Raw genomic sequence first — 16,139 nt, 5'->3', positions numbered from 1 at the left:
ACGGATACCGAAAGGTTCTCCTAAACGTGCAACTATTGATCCTAATGCTAGGGCCACCCAAAACTATTCCATTGTTGAGGATTTGGCTCAGAGTCCATGTGCCATGTCTACTTTAGAGGTTCTCCAGTCGTGTCTAGCTCAACGAAGTGCTTTACTTTCAGCGATTGGGGCAGTTGATCCAACTAACTCTTTAGTGATCACTTTCGACATGTTAAATGTCAAAAAGTGACTCCCTCATCATATGGCTTTCCAAATAAGGTCTACATACTGGAAAATTAACATTTTTCGTACCGTTATTGATGAAGGAGCTTCCACGTGGGTCATGTCGATGTCATGCTAGAAGGCTATTGGATCGCCTTTGGTTGTTCCTTCATCTACCCTCCTAACTTCATTTGATGGACATTCTCATCAGTCACATGGGATTATCCTAGCCCTCCCCATATGTGCTGGGGGGGAAGGTCATTAATATTGAAGTAGAAGTCATTGATGCTAACCTAGACTACAATCTCCTCTTAGGAAGGAATTGGGTATATGAAATGGACGCCATTGTTTCGACTTTATTTTGTGTCATTTGCTTTCCTTTGCTTTCCTCATGAAGGGAAAATCGTTAAGGTTGATCAATTGGATTATTTTCCAGTCGATCCTCAAGAAACTTCTGACTCCACTATCCCTTTATTAGATAACCCTCATCTACCTACTGATAATCTAGGAGTTGGGATGTATTCTTCATTGATGGGTACCTTTGATCTTCCCTCTCCTATCTCTAGAATCAATGTCGTTTCATCATCTGAGTCTCCTCGAAAAGAGTTCTTCCGAACTCATTATTTTTCAGACCCTTGGACCTTGCCTTCACCTACGACCACATTAGATGAAGGACAAGTGAATGGAATGGCATTCCCTATGTATGCAGCTGAGCTTAGATACTAGTCTATCGTTAACTCTACAAACGACCACTCTACTCCTTTTTCTAAGGAGGAGCTAGATGGTGATGTGGCCCCGGCCTGGACCCTTGATTCTACCTCTACCTTGGACTACTTAGATATGGTTTTACCTTCTAAAGAAGCAATCCTAGAAGTAATGATGGGTGTAGATCAACCTTGGGAAGACTTACACCATCATTCATATTTTCTTCCTCCATTGCAGGAAGTAGTATCTAGGTTCTCCGAGCTCTCTTCTAGTGATGTTTGTACGGTATCAAATCCTTTGGCTCCAGCACACTTTCGTGCTGAAGGTAATATGTCGGTGATTTCAAAAATGATATCTATAAACATCTCTATGAACCCTAATGTGATCGATAATCTCTTCATCGGAGTCGAATGTTCCCCTGAAGAAATTCAAGTTTACACCGACCTTTTCAAGGAATTTCGAGATGTATTCACTTGGTCTTATGAAGAAATTCCTGGCATTGATCCATCTATAGTTCAACATGAGATCAAGACATATGAAAACACCAAACTAGTTCATCAGAGGCTTTGGCCAGTTAATCCTAGGAAAGAAGCAGCCATTAAAGTTGAAGTAGAGAAGCTGCTCAAGGCGGGTTTTATATACCTTGTTCCTCTTACCGATTGGGTTTCTAATCCAGTCCCTGTGGATAAAAAGCAAGGAACAATTCGAGTCTGCATTGACTTTAGGGACCTAAATAAAGCTTGTCCCAAAGATAATTACCCCACACCATTTATTGATCAGATTATTGACGAGTGTACGGGTAATGAGATTTTTTCCTTGATGGACGGTTTTTCCGGTTATAATCAAATCTCTATCCATCCTAAAGATCAACATAAGACAACTTTTATATGTCCTTGGGGTACCTTTGCATATAGAAAGAAAACCTTTTGGTCTTAGGAATGTTGGAGCTACTTTCCAGCGGGCCATGTCATATGATTTCCATGACATTAAACATATCATTGAAGCATACTTGGATGATCTAGCTACTCGTTCTTGAAAGAGAACTAATCATCCTAGTCATCTTCGATTGGTTTTTAGCGATGTCGCTTTTATAAGATTAGGTTGAATCCCAATAAGTGCATTTTCGCGGTTACATTTGGTTGGTTATTAGGGTTCATCATGTCAAATGAAGGGATTCGAGTTGATCCCTTCAAGGTTGAGGCAATAATTCAATTGCCTCCCCCGTCCTCAATTCGACAACTTCAAGTCTTCAAAGGAAAACTAATTTCTTAAGAAGGTTTATAGCGAACTATGTCGAGATCACTAAAGGGTTTATGCATTTGCTACATAAAGGAGTTCCATTTGTATGGGACGACTTTGCACAATGGTCATTCGATGCTTTGAAAAAGGCATTAGTCTCTACCTCGCTTTTGAGTCCACCGAATTATGGTAGGGACTTCCTTTTATATCTCGTTGTAGCATAATCAACCATTGGTATGGTTCTTGTTCAGGAAGACGATGCTCTCACAAAGCATGTGATTTATTATTTGAGCCGAGGCTTGATAGGTCCTGAACTTCGCTATTCTCCGATGGAGAAGTTGGCTTTGGCAGTTGTCCATGTTATCCAGCGGCTCTATCATTATATCTTGCTACGCAAAACTTTTGTCTTAGCAGCGGTCAATCCATTTCAATTTGTCCTCAGTAGGCGAGTGATTGGGGGAAAATATAATCGATGGATAGTCATTTTACAAGAATTTGATCTCGAGTTCTTGTCTTCCAAGTCTAAGAAATCCATTGTTTAAGCCGAGCAAATTTCCGAGCTGCCTTGTGGAGAGGATACTATTTATGAGGAAATCTTTCTCGACGAACATTTATTCCTCATCTCTTTACTCAACGCTTGGTATGGAGATATCATTGTCTATCTCCAAACTTCGAAGTTTCCCTCTACTCTCTCTAAGTATGAATGCTGGAAATTACGTCACCTGGCCAAGAACTATGTTATCATAGGTGATACATTATATCATCAAGGGGTTGATTCAATCCTTCGGTGCTGTTTAACCCTAGAGGAAGTAGAGTCAATGCTTAATGATTGCCACAGTGGAGCTTGTGGTGGTCATCTTTCAGGGCTTGCTACAGCCCAACGTATCTTACGTTCCAGCTATTTTTGGCCATCGCTCTTCAAAGATTACGTTGAAGCAGTCAAATGCTGTCACCCCTGTCAAATATATACTCGGAAGATGTGCACACATATAGCTCCTCTTTTTCCCATTGTCACTGTCGGTCCTTTTACTAAGTGGGGTATTAATTTTACAACTTGTAATCTGCCTTCAGCGGCGAATCACAAGTACATTATCATGGTTGTAGACTAATTTACGAAGTGGGCTGAGGCCATGCCCACTGATAAAAACAATAGTGAAATGGCAGCATTGTTCCTTTTTAATTAGATTATCTCAAGATTCAGTATCCCAAGAGAGATTGTCACTGACCATGGCAGTCATTTCCAGAATCAACTAATTTATGAATTGGCTCTTAAATTGGGTTTCCGCCAAGAACATTTGTCTCTTTATTATCCTCAGGCCATTGGAAAGGTTGAGGCAGTCAAGAAAACTCTTAAGACGATCCTGCAAAGGACAATCGACAAAAATCGGTCCATTTGGCATGTTATGTTGTATCCCGCTCTTTGGGCATACTGAACCTCCGTAAAGACTGCTACTGGTTTTACACCTTTTTAGTTAGTTTATGGGATGGAATCTATCTTTCCTATCAAATGTGAAATTCCATCTCTTAAGTTATCTATTGAGCTCCTTCCAGAGACTTCTAGTCTCGAAGAGTGCCTCCTTCATTTGGAACATCTCGATGAGCAGCGTTGAGATGCCACCACAATCAATGAGGCTCATAAGAAAAGGGTTAAAACGCAATATGATAAAGCTGTCCGTCCTCGAGTCTTTTTTGAAGGTGAACTTGTCTTGATCTACGACCAAGATAAGGACACCTTGGGGGCAGGCAAGTTCAAGCCTATGTGGTACGGTCCCTTCATTGTTAAACGCATTTTAGAAAAAAGGGCATATGAGTTAATCGATTTTGAAGGAAACAAGTTGGTGGAGCCCCGAAACGGGTTCTACCTCAAGAAGTACTTTGATTAAGTAGTAACTAGGCAATGGCTTCTTTGTACATTTTGTATATTTGTACATATCTCATCAAAAGTTTTTGATATCGACACTTTTGGTCTGCTATGGCAGTAATTGATGGATGACTTCGTCTATTTTGGATTTGCCGATGGTGCTAGTCGGCACACTCGGAACCTCGCTTCCGCAGCTTGGGTACTCTACTATCCAACTGGTCAATTGATGGTGTCAAGGGGAGTATGCATTGGTCCCGCTTCAAATAATATGGTTGAGTATACTGCCACCATTAATTTACTATCCGAAGCTATTTCTTATGAAATTGATTCGTTGGTAGTCTATCTTGATTCACAATTGATAGTGTCACAATTGAATAACATTTATCGGGTAAGGGATGCATGCTTATATTGCCACTGTTTAAGGGTGAGGTTGTTGCAAGATCATTTACTTACATTAATTATTTGCACATTACAAGATCTCATAATTGGTTAGTTGATTCTATCGCTAATCAAGCATTAGACTGGCACATCGATCATTCATCACAATAAAATCAAGCATCAAAAAGTCAAACTGTATATATATATCATAAAACATCTTGAGTGTACATAAGTGTGTCCAAAATAATATACAAAAATTGGGACTCGAATGCCGATAATCATGTCCAGTAGATCTAATGCCAGGGTTTAGGATGAACGGCTAAGTAGGTAACTATCGCATTGGCCACACGCCTAAGAGTGCGAACCCAGTCACGTGGCATGCCAACCACGTGGCGCTGCATATCTATAAGAAGATCCTCTACAGCCACCATCGGTACTCCGTGACTGAGTCTCACCAAGTGCCGCTGAACTGTGTGTACAGTCGCTCTGTGTCTGCAGCTGCCTCTTCGGCCCCTCGGCTGCAACGTCTGTGCCGTGGGAACTCATCTAGTCGTATCGGCCCAATATCTGGAACATGATCATCATATTAATCATTTGAATCCTCTCAAAAAATATTTTTCAAGATTCATTAATTCGAAAAAATCATAAAAATAAAAACACTTACCTACATCGCCCCATGTTGCGGTCGGTGGTAATACTAGATCGGGATCCCCTCAGAAATCTAACCCAGCATAAGCGTAGTCATCTATGGCAATGATCTGCAGCTCCCACCAGGAGAAGAAGTCATCGTCAAATGTAGTCTGTGGGACGTCCATACCTCCTAGATGTTTCATCAAGTTAGCCCACCTGCCCATTTGTGGATCTTGTGGGGTGCTGATTGAAACCGGTACTCTAGGTCAAAGTGCAAGGACCCTCTCAAAAAATAAAGAACACAAAATAGTCCCATATCCAAAGTTTTTGGTCTACCCTCTCTTGATGGAAGTAAGCTGGCCTTTCAGGCTGACTAGAGGAGGAGTACACCAGTCAAATACGGTGGTGAGACAATCTACCCCCAACCTCATGGCTAGCCGTGATGCCTGGTGCAGAGAAGCTGATCCGTTCACTCTAGCTATAGTGAACAAGATTATCCTCAGCGATAGACTCTCCACATGTTTGATTGGAATTTGACTTCCAATCTTCTTTGGATGTCTTGGGAAATATATATGTATGTAGTCCTCGATCAAGAGACTTCCTCGTGTCCTACCCCTCGAATGTACTACCTCTCCCCTTCAGGAAAGGCCTGTGATGAAACAAATGTCTTCCACTTCTATCCTGAGTGGCATCTAGTCAATCATAAATGAATCATCCTCGATGCTTCAGTAGTGAATGAGCATCTCAAGCAGGCATGTGTTTGCTTTCATATTTGGAATTTTGAAGAACTTTAGCAAACCACATCCCCGTAAGGCATCAAAAGCATTGGGATCGTTCATAACCTCATCATCCACTAAGGTATGCTCTCTTTCTCACCAAGTGACTAGCATCCTGAAGAAAAAATGATTTTAGACCGTTAGTTTTTTGTTCGAAATGTTCATGGTGTATACGCGGGTCCATTTACACACAGTCGCGTGTAGGGCTCGCGTGTATGTGGGTTTCATATATCTAACCCGCATATACGCCGCGGTGAAATTTTTGACAAAAAATTCAATGGTAAAACTTAAAATAAAAATTCTAAAACTAGTCACAATTGAATGCAAGACAAGTATAAAGGTTACCAGGTGATTTTGGAAGGATTTGAACGGTTGAATTTGGCGTATGGAAAAGTTTGATTCTTTTGCTCCCCTCCTCTACTCTCAAACTCAAATGGTGAAAATGGTGAGTCCAAAAACTATTTTATAGGCTTTGAAAATGCAATTTTTTTTCAAAACTTGATTTTGTTTGGTCTCATGTAACTTTTAACTTGGGAGTTTGGAATGTTGAGAATGGTTTGATTTTCAGGACATTTTGGACGTTTTTCGATAGTTTCAAGTCGATTCCATGACTGCTGACCCATCATGGCAGGTATCATTTTCTCACTGGCATATAGGTTAGGGAAGCCATTTTTCCATTGCATTATGCACACTAGCCTCCATTTTTCGATACACTTGCCATAGGGTCAATCCCATCCTGTTATGGTTCATAAACCACTTTCACTCACCAATTTTTTTAATCATGACATGATGGTAGAGCCATCCTTTTCATGGGCATCGTAGTTAGCACCTCACTGACATTTGTTGCCCATGCTGCTCCGATCTGAGTAGGCTCAGGAGTCCTCTGTAGTCCCATCATGACTTATGCGATGAAGACTCATTCCTCTTTGCTTCTTCGCTTCATTCTGGCCTTGTACCCTAGAGGCTCATTTGTGTTGAGTTGCACTACTGCATTGCATTTTGACCATTTGCACCCTTTTCGCCTTAAGCTGGCTTCACTTGGACTCGTGTTTAAGATAACTTTTAACCATGACTACTGTGAAATTAAACTTTCATTCCCTTGCCTTCTGCAACTTGATACACCTTGATCCGTGGAAGAAACACACCTTTGAGAGTCTTTGACCAGTTTTCACCTCCTTGCATTGAGCATAGGAACGTTCCAATCCCAGGAACTAGATCATCTATTTCACCGACACTCATTCTTTCCACTGTACTATAGCATTCTTTTATTCTTTTTCCAGCTTAAAGAAAAAGACAAAAAAATATATATATTCCAAAAAAAAGAGTGGGAACGGGACAATATTTCCACTTATTGTTGGTAGCTAGAGTCAGTCGTGTTGCCGTTGAACAAAGCACTGAAAGCAAAGTCTCCTCCATTTGGGTGGTATTTAGTTTCACCTAGGCATGCCTTAACTTTTTTATTGAGTCAGTCCTCCACCGATTGGTTATCTCTTCCAATCATATGGAGGGTTCGTTCGTGCCTCCTGCATGACGAACTTATACAGAGTCATCGTATGCTACCACATAGTCACATTGAATCGTGCTTTTGTTCGAAGGAAGTTAGCCTAAGTCAGCCTCTCTGCAGTGTCTCTTGACTCATTTTTTAGTCGGCCATCCCTGGTTGTCAGTATCATGTCTATCATCACATCAGCTATATTGGTCCTTTACTCGTGCCAGTTTGAGAAGGTCCCCATCGACTTCTTGCTGGCAGGCCTTGTCCTTATCGACAACGACATCTTGCTCTGAGAATAGGCCTAGAGCTGCACCCTGGCCCTATTTTCATTATTGATAGGTCACCTTGTGCTTAGCATCAATCAGTATCATGGGTCTTTGACTGAGTGGTTTCCCTTGTTTTCGACATTAGCTTACATTATCACACATTTGGATTCATGCAATACCTTGGTTTCCATTTGACCCTATTGGTGGATACTTTGCCTCTGTCTCAGCTTTCATTATTGGTTGCTTCAGAGGGTTTCTATAGTGCGCTAGCCACATCTTGTGTACGTCGAAAATGTACTTCGGTTGGGTTACTACTTTTTTTTCGTCCAATTCCTTCCACATTATTGGCCTATGGGTTACACTCATGCTATATTGATGAAGGATGCCTTAATGCCTTCCTTCTAGCGGATCTTTCCCCATCGACTATGACTCATTGCTCTGGGGCAAAGATCTAGAGTCCATTTGGCAGTACCTTGGGGTTTGCAGTCATTAGTGGCAGATCCTTCGCTATCGATAGTGGGAAACCATCATTGTCTCCTGATTGATAGATTCTTATAGGTGTTTGACTCCAGCTCATCTATTCACACTTGTTAGATTGTACTGGGTACCTTGACGCTCATTATCATTATCGGTGAGTAGTCTCGCATTTGGTAACGGTATACATCAATTACCGGTAATCAAATGATTTCTCGCATGGTCGACTCTAGATAATTTATTCCCATAGTGTAGAAATGTACCACGGTGGTCGGTGAAGACCTCAGGTTGCATCAGCATTCATTGGGCACTTGATAGTTGTTCATGTTGCTGCTAGTTGACACCACTCTACCTTATATGTTGCAGTCATTCATGGTGACATTCTATATGCTGGCACCTGAGTTTGTAGTGTAGTACCATCCTACTCCATCATGTCCATTTGGTACCTTTTGTGATCAGTCTTTGATATCAGTGATCCAGTTCATTCTTCAGCATCATTGAAATTCTTATATGTGATGTTCAGACATGTACTTGTTCAATCGTGATCAGATGATCCATTATGCATTTTCCAATTCTTTATACTTGTATACTTAGTGGATCCACTTGTACTTGATATGCGGACATGCTTTACTTTCTCTGAGCATGGGTATGCCCTCCTCAGATAGTGTTTCTTTCTGATCTCCTTTTGTGGCTTGGTAGGTGTTAGTGCCTAGATTTACTTTAGGGTGAAAAGGTAGGATCTAGGGCCAACATCCAACCACGCTCAGCCTAGTAGCTAGCCCTACCAGGTCAAGAGAGGGCTCTCTCCAGGTCAATCTCAGCAAATAATGATCACTAAGGTCTTGAGATTACTGATATAACTACTGATTTTAGGCTAGGTATGAGTGCAAAAGAGTTGATTTGATAAAATGGAGTATTGTTGCCTCAGAGGGAAAGGCACATTTTGGGGTGCGGGGATTGAGGCTCAGTTCTACAGAGATCTCGATGGGGCAAGGTAGGAAATCGTTTTGGCACCTAAATTTTAGTGAGATGGAACAAAAAGACAGGTGAGGTGTTGAAGAGGGCGAGAGCAATCATGAATCCTCTCCAAACAGCTAAAAACATCAAACAACTAAAGCAAACTTCAAGTAGAGCATTGCACTTTCAATGAATTCTACTTACACTCTTGTTTGTTTAGTTCAGAAGAAATAAGATAGATAATGCAATCACATAAAAAAATTCACAATCACAAAGAGAAGCATTGTACCTGTTAGCACTTGAAATTTCACCTCAAGCTGAGAAAGGTAAACCTCAAGGCAACATCAAACCACTTAGCCTCGTAGCTAGCCCTACGGGGCAGGAGAGGGCTCTCTCCGGTCTATCTGGATAAAGATCTTCAATGGGTGAGATAACCAATAGGGTAACACTTATTTTAGGCTAGTAAACTGATCAAAGGGTTGATTTGGGATTTTTAGGGTTTTTTGGTGGCAAATTGAGGAGATGGCAATTTTGGGTGCGGGGATTGGACACAGTTTCTGCAGGGGGTTCTTTGGGGCGAGATAGGAGATAGTATTGATGCCTTAGATTGAGGTGAATGGATGAGAAAGACAGGTGAGGATCTAAGGAGAGCAAACAATAACTTTGAATTCTCCTTAAACAGTAGAAAACATTTAAATTAAGCAAATTTAAAAGCAGAGCATGACAGTCATGAGTTCTACTTTAACACTTCGTTTGCCTAATGTGCATAAGGAAAGAAAAGAAATGATTCACATAACACACTTATAAGTACATAGAGAAACACACCATCAATACATGTAACCACAAGAATCCCAAAAAGGACAGCAAAAACCTGGTCTTCCTTAGCCAAAAATTGCAGAGATACAATGAATAATACAATGATAGCTTCTCCCTCAAGAGTCCAACCATGAAAATGAGCCAGAAAGTACATAATATAGATCATGTAACATCTTTACCTGCCTCTAGGGGTCGAGATCTCTATCCTAGGAGCTGTTTCAACCACTTCTAAACTAAGCACTAAAAACTAGGCAGTCAAAACAACTTGCCTCTATAAACTAGGAAACCAATTCATTCATTTAATTTTCACCTATTTCATGAATGAATCTTCTAGAAGAGATACATGAGTGTAAAAGTGTCAAAAAATTACATTATTTACATCAAGGAGGATAAAAATTCACTCCAAAAAGTCAAACATGGTCAAAACTACGTTTTTCTGGGCTGTACAGTGAAATTTTGAGAAACTTGCCTGATAGGTCGCGCGCCATTCCCTGACGGGTCGCGCGCCTTTGAGGGCACTTTTGGGGCACTTCCAGGTGTCCAAATGGGGCAAGAGTAGGCTTGTTGGAAAGGTCTGTGAGTCTACTTTCCAACCCAACTAGAATTTCTAAATTCGGTGGTAATTTACCCCTCCAAAATTGCAATCTCCAAAGACTGCTTTCTGTGTCTCAAAAATGTGGCAGAAAGTCATTTTTTGCTTGTTTTTTGACCTTCTGGAGGCCCAAAACTTCATAAAATCTCTTGGAAATGGATGAGCATGTGTAATTTTTCATGAAAAATCTGAAAATGCTGAGTTTTTGCAAAATGGAGTTTCCAAGTGAAAGGGTCGCGCGGGGGGTGAGACCCGTTAAAAGGACAAAACCTGTAAATTGCCTGAAAAAACCAAAATTGACCCAAAATGTTCAAAATTTCTTGGGATTTGTGTTGTGACTGAGCTATTTAGTGCCTTGCTCCTTCAAGGAAGCCGCGGCCAAGATGTGGAGGGGATCGGGCCTTTTTCTCCTTTTTTGTGCCTTGGCCAACCGCCTTTGGAACATCTTCATCTTCGCCTTGCACACGTGCATCCACGCCCAATAATGGTTCTTCACGTCTCTCAACAATTTCTTATCTTGGTTGGCCTTAGCCAACAGCCTCTCTAAGTGAGCATTGAGCTGGATAAGCATGCACTCTCGGTCAGCGGGCAATAGAGCACCGGGTCTTCTTCGATTCAAGTTGTGGTCACTACGAATCCTCCACAACTCATCAAGAGCTTGCTCATCCTCCAACTGTTTGTTGCGGTACTCTAGATATGAGATTGTCCATTGTGCCCCCTCTAATCTCCTCTGCAATGCATCATTTTCAGCTTTAAGGTGCTGAATGATCTCCTTCGACTCTAGGCTAGGAGAACTGACATCAAGATCAATAAGCTCTATATCTGGAACACCTGATGGCCCCTCATCAATCTTGAGTTGCTTGCCCCTCTGTGTTGCCTGTGCTACTGAAGAAAACGAGGCCCCTTCCACCTGCTGTGGAGATAACACTCACTGAGCTGATGAAGAAGGCGAGACCCCTTCCACCTGTTGTGGAGAAAATACTCGTCGAGCTGCTGCAAATAAGGCCCTTTGGCCTCTCTGATAAGTGACAAGCAGAGGAGAGCTGACATGGCTAGTCCCGGGAATATCATGCTGCTGTGATGGTCCTCCCTCCTCATGAACAATCTCCGGATGTGATGGTGGTGCTGTAAAGAACTCACGAGAGATGAACTCCTCCCATGAGATGCCCTGCTGAGCCAACTGATGTAAGACCACAAGCTGAATCAAACCATAATGGTAGAGGCTCCTATACTACTGTGTCGGGCTCTTCCGCTGCATCACGGGCACCATCCTCTCAATATTCTGGCAGAAGAAAATAGGGATGTTCATCATCCGTACCCGTGTGAAATGCATCAATAGGCGAATATGGTACGAATATACCTGTGAAAATCTGCCCTCACAGGTAAAATAGAGCATGATAAGCCTCATCATGGGAGCATACTCACTCCTGAGAAATCTGAAGGGAAACACACCTGTCAAGTGTCTCATGAGTGCGGGCCTAACAAAAGGCTCAAACTGAACACTGTCCAACACCTTGCGCTTATTCCATACCTCTCCGACATTAGGTATCCCTGTGGCCTGTGCAATCATCTCGGGTGTCAATGTAAATTCCACCCCGGCAAGGTTGACATGTCCATCATGCAAATGTAAAACAAATAGGCGAGCCAACTCTCTGTGATGCTGAATCCGAGAGATCCTCTCACAAAACTCATAACAAGACATATACCGGAAACATGAGACTGCCATAGGACAAGCCTGTAAATCTGTCAAAGAAGTGAGCTCCTCTCTCTTATGATGACCACCCTTTCCACCCTTATGAGGCCTCCTTTGTACCTCAAACTCTGAAGCTTATGCCTGGTCATCACTTTCCTCGTAATTGGTTTCGGTTTCTGACATTGTTTAAGGAGCAAAGTGGCTGAAATGTATTGTTGTTTCTGCTTGGTAAAATGCTGATTAAAATGTTGTTTCAAGGGGACAAGGAGCACGAGGGGAATGTTAGGGGAGGGACATTTTAAAGGGAAAATGGGAATAAATATATAAAACAAGGATTTTTGGGAGAAATCATTGCAAAATCATTGCATATGCATCATTATATAAATTTGTTTACATGGGTATTATGAGAGGTAGGGTTAGGGCTTGATTTTTTTTTTATTTTTTAGGGAAGAGGGGTAGGGTTTAGGTTTTCTTTACAAATTTAAAAGGGAAATTTACATAGGAAGACAAGGAAAATGAAATGGGAAATGGGGAAAAAATGATTACAAGGGAATACCTTAAAACAGCATAAAACCCTAGCCATTTTTTACAATTTTAAACCATAGCCACATGGAGCTTTTCTCTTGCAAATATAGATCTTTAAAAATGCAATCACGATTTCCTTTGACCATAACAAGCAACAATTTTTAAGTTGGAGGGCCTACCTTAGGCAATTCGGTGATTTCGGTGGTTCCTTGGATGAATTTGCAGGCAGTTTGATAAGGAGGGCGCTGATGGGTCGCGCACCTCACCCAATGGGTCGCGCGCCACTGACGGGTCGCACCCGTTAAAAAATTGCACTGTCGGAGGGCGCTCAACGGGTCACGCGCCTCTGACGGGTCGCGCGCCTGGTTTGACGGGTCGCGCGCCTGTCCAGCTCTCAACTTCGGCCAATTTCTCACCCAATCTCTCTTGCAAGTGACTTAGATGCATAATGAGGCTTGATGGAGGGAGATTGGGCTTTTATAACCTTGATTTGAATTAATTTCATGCCCAAACCCACTTTATAATGTTTTTCTTTGACACTTTATAAACTTGATGTTTTTGGTTTCCTTTTATCCTGAAATTGACTAATTTGATGCTTTTGCTCGATACTTTTTGCAGGGATAACATCTGAGGGATCTTGGCAAGGGAGCCAGGGTTACATGCTGTCCTTTGAAGCCTTTTGAAATTTTACCATTTTTTACAAAATTTCGAAAAATGACCTTGGCTTTAAAAACAGGGTTTTTAAATCCAAGGTGAAAATTAACTGTACAAGATAGAAATTTTCGAAGAAACACCTTGAAAATCATCCCTCTGGCTTGTTGAGCACTTATTGACCTTCAGAGACATGACCTTGAAGACAAACTTGACCAAAACCCTAGACCTAGAATTTTGACTTCAAGACAAGACAAGTAAGCTTTAAAAGAGTTTAAGGACTGAAACAACTTTGATCCAGCAATGCCAAGAGGGGGACAAAAATACCAGCTCCTCCATCAGGGTTATGGCATGCCTAATGGAATGCAAAAAATTGACACTGATGAGACACCTACTTATGCAAATGCAAAGAGTTTCGATCACTGATGGAGGGCTACTAGACCGACTCTAACATTGGCTCCAATGGGGATGGTAGCTCCTTGGAGGTACCAAGAACCTTAGACCTCTGGGAGAGCAGACCAGTGCTTTATCATCATTGGGCAATGGAGTCAATATTTACACATGTGACCCAAATTTGGACAAATTTATTGACTTTGACAATTGACTGAAATTTGAACTAACTTTGACACAAACCGACTCACTTTATGCCGAAAAAAGACTGATTAAAACAACTTGAAAAACTCACACCAACTAATCACCAGCTTCAGAAATATAGCCTTCACCGCGGGCCCCAGACTGAAGATGGAAGATCAGTTCACACTTGCTGCAGAATGAAAGTAAAATGGTAATTACAATGAGAGTGATTAGAGCAGAAAATGCTCAAGCATGATACCTTTTGAGCAGCCGACCATTCACCGACCCACCGAGACAATCATCACCGTTCATTTCTTTGAGAAGAAAGGCATTTGGACCACGGTATGCTGCAATTTTGTAGGGACCTTTCCACAAGTTGTCGAATTTTCCATGTTTCCCTTTGTCTTCATTTCGGGCATCCCATCTCAGAACAACATCATCTATCTGAAAATCATCCGGCTTTGCTTTTCTGTCATAAATTTTCTTGATGCGCTCCTGCAACTTAAGGGAATTTTGAAGAACCTCCTCTCGTGTCTGCTGTAAATGAATCATTTGACTAATCCGCCGTTGCATAGGATCCTCCTCGCCACCAGCTTCTTGAAGCAACTTTGCTACCGGAATACTAAGAGAAGTAGGAAACACTGCATCTATCCCGTAAACCAGTTCAAAGGGTGACATACCAATTGACTTCTTTTGACTTACCCGATCAGCCCATAATGCATTTACTAACTTTTTGTGCCAGCTCTTCTTATTGATTTCCAACAATTTCTTTATGATGTTCACTAGAGATTTGTTCAAAGATTCGGCCAACCCGTTTCCTTGCGGATGGTAGGTGGTCGAATGCCCCAAGCTGATGTTATGTTTGTAGCAAAAATCAACCATTTTCTTCGACTTAAAGGCTGCTGCATTATCTGTAATCAACTTATGTGGACAGCCAAAACATGACAATATGTTATTCTCAAGAAAAGAAATAATTACCGAATCCATGGCCTGCCGAGTGGGAATGGCTTCAATCCACTTCGTGAAGTAATCTGTGGCGGTCAAGATCCATCGAAGCTGCCCAGAAGATGCTGGGTGGATTTCGCCAATAAAATCCAAGCCCCATCGCTGAAATGGTGCGTTGATTTCAATGGGCTTGAGAGGTAACGACTGTAATTTCTGCTTTCCTTGAAAAATTTGACATTCATGACAACTCTTAACTGCTTTATATACATCAGAAAACAATGAAGGCCAATAGAAACCAACTCTTAAGATCTTGTTAGCCATGGTCTTCCAAAACAAGTGACCCCCACAGTCACCTTTGTGAAAATCCTCAACAGCTGTCTTAGCTTCTTCTTCGACTAAACAATTCAGCAATATGCCACCGGGGTCTTTCCAAAAAAGTGCAGATTTGATGATACAAAATTTGGCAGCCTTTAACTTCAATGTTCTAGCTTTGTTTCTAGGCATCCCAGGGGGTGAAGACAAATTTTGAAGCACATATACAATATCAGCATACCAAGGAGAGGAAACAAAGATATCTGATACCTGTAGAGCTGAATTTTCTTCATCTTCATCGGATAAGGCAGCAATCAAATTGATGTCAAGGACATGAAGATTCATTTCAGCCATCATCTTAGCAAGACCTTGACCCTTGATCAACTTGGTAGGCTTAATTTCCACATCATATTCTAATAATGCAGCGATCCACTTACCCCTTCTTCCTTCCGGTTCCGCTTGTACCAAGATATCCTTGACAGCTGCGTTAGGAACATATGCCAAAATATGAGAATTCAGTATGTATACCCGGAAATCTTTCAAAGCTTTTATCAGTGCCAATGCTTGCTTTTCAATGATATTATAATTCAGCGCTCCGTCCCTTATGATGCGGCTGAAAAAAGCTATGGGCTTCTCAACTCCATCTCTCTTTTGCATCAACACGGCTGCCAACGTATGCTCAGAAGCAAATGAAAATAAAATAAAATCTTGTGTATAATCTGGGCTGATCAAAGTTGGGGCTGAAGATAAGATTAACTTTACCAAGTTGAAAGACTTTACCGCCTCTTCGGTCCATTTGAGCTCGCTGTCCTTTTTGAGCATGTTGGTTATTTCTCTAAGATGTTCGGCAAGATTGGGAATAAAGCGACACAGAAAATTCAATTTACCATTGAAGGACTGAATCTCCTTTTTGCTTCGGGGCTGCTCTAATTGCTGAATTTCTTCCACCCGTGCAGGATCGATACGAATGCCATCTTTAGAAATAATATGGCCCAGAAGCTTGCCTTCGCTCATAGCAAAAAGGCTCTTTTTCGAATTCAATGAGATACCATA

Source organism: Pinus tabuliformis, chromosome J (genome assembly GCF_031772625.1).
Source record: "Pinus tabuliformis cultivar Carrire ecotype Pingquan chromosome J, CPIR1, whole genome shotgun sequence".
Classification (NCBI taxonomy): domain Eukaryota; kingdom Viridiplantae; phylum Streptophyta; class Pinopsida; order Pinales; family Pinaceae; genus Pinus; species Pinus tabuliformis.
The sequence above is the reverse complement of the archived record's forward strand: the minus strand, read 5'-3'. Positions refer to the sequence as shown.